Source organism: Otolemur garnettii, unplaced genomic scaffold (genome assembly GCF_000181295.1).
Source record: "Otolemur garnettii isolate 467f Iridium unplaced genomic scaffold, OtoGar3 scaffold00020, whole genome shotgun sequence".
Lineage (NCBI taxonomy): Eukaryota > Metazoa > Chordata > Mammalia > Primates > Galagidae > Otolemur > Otolemur garnettii.
In genome coordinates, this window is record NW_003852415.1 from 137,895 (window position 1) to 139,901 (window position 2,007).

Sequence of the window (2,007 nt, forward strand, 5' to 3'; positions counted from 1 at the left end):
GGCTGAGGCAGAAGAATCGCCTAAGTCCAGGAGTTGGAGGTTGCTGGAGCGACTCAGCTGCACTCTACCGAGGGCGAAAAAGTGAGACTCTGTCTCTACATAAAAAAAAAAAAAGACTGAATCTCACTATGTTGCTCTCTGTAGAGCGCAGTTTTGTCACAGCTCACAGCAACCTCCAACTCCTGGGCTTAAGCAATTCTCTTGCCTCAGCCTCCCAAATAGCTGGACTACAGATGCCCACCACAACGCCCGGCTATTTTTTTGTTGCATTTGCCATTGTTTAGCTGGCCCAGGTCAGGCCTGAACCTGCCAACCTCTATGCATGTGGCTGATGCCATAACCACTGTGCTATGGGCACCGAGCCTACTTTTTGTTTTTGACTCCCCCCTACCTCCTTCAGTTCAAGCTCATAGTACTTCTACCAGAACACTTCTCTTAAACGTTTTTTGGATTTTAGAAAAAGTAGCCATCACTCAGAGTTCATGGCTATAAATCTGTCTGATGTAAGAACTTCACTGCCTTGGGCTCCCTGTGGGTATGCTGCAGGACAATGCCCTTAACATTTCCAGTACCCTTCTATTTACTGGACAGGCTCAGTTTGGCACACCCTTAAGCTCTTTAGAGGGTCTTTTGTCTGTCTGAAATTTTAAAAAATATTCTTAGAGTTAAGGTCTCCCTATGTTGCCCAGACTGGTCTCCAACTCCTGGCCTCAACTAATCTTCCCACCTAAGCATCCCAAGTGTAGGGATTGCAGCGAGGAATCACTCTGCTCAGCTTTAGTCCACACAGACGGTTGTAGCCTATCGGCTAGATTTTTCTTGGAAATACAGCCTAAGGTCCAGGCACTTTGAGGTAGGGAAGGATGAGACTGGAATCCACGATGAATGTGTTGGCCAAGCATATGTATTCAACAAGTTACAGGAAGAGCTCTGAATATTCATGAAGGGGGGACATGCACATGTGTAGTAAGGAAACATACATGGTGAGTGGATAATGTTCACTTTGAGGTGGAGACTTAACATTTAAATACAGGGCATTCCAAAAGTCTCCATACATAGGAAAATTAACAAGCTCATATTTCTTTTCTTTTCTTTTCTTTTTGAGACAGAGCCTCAAGTTGTCACCCTGGGTAGAGTGCTGTGGCATCACAGCTCACAGCAACCTCCAACTCCTGGGCTCAAGTGAGTCTCCTGCCTTCACCTCCCAAGTAGCTGGGACTACAGGTGCCTGCCACAATGCCCAGCTATGTTTTGGTTGCAGCCATCATTGTTGTTTGGTGGGCCTGGGTTGGATTCGAACCCGCTACCTTAGGTGTATGTGGCTGGCGCCTTAGCCACTTGAGTGACAGGTGCCAAGCCAACAAGCTCATATTTCAAATTTTTTATATTTATATACTTACAGGGCCACTTATAAGCCATAGTGTACAAGGAAAAGATTAGAAACATGGATCATGTAAAGGAATGCATCAAAATGCAATTATTTATATAACAACAGATATCTTGGGCCAGGTGAGGTGGCTCATTCCTATAATCCCAGCATTTGGGAAGCTGAGGCAGGTAGATTGCCTGAGCTAACATGTTTGAGGCCAGCCTGAGCCAGAGCGAGATCATGCTTTTAAAAATAGCCAGGCATTGTGGCAGGCACCTGTAGTACCAGCTACTTGGGAGGCTGAGGCAAAAGAATCTCCTGAGCCCAAAAGTTTGAGGTTGCTATGAGCTATGACGCCACTGGACTCTACTGGGGGCAACAAAGTAAGACTCTGTCTCAAAAACAAACAAACAAACAAACAAACAATAGATATCTTGGAACGTGTTCACCAGGAGTGGGAGAGAAGACTTCATAATGTGTGTAGAAAGAAGTGGCCAACACGTAGAGAATACTTTGTAAATATTTTATAAGATTTTGTAAAGAATATTTTGTAAATAAAGGTACATTTACCTATAATTTTCCATTTTCCCTCTGTACAGTGATACCCTACACATTAAAATTAGGCTCTCTGAATCAAA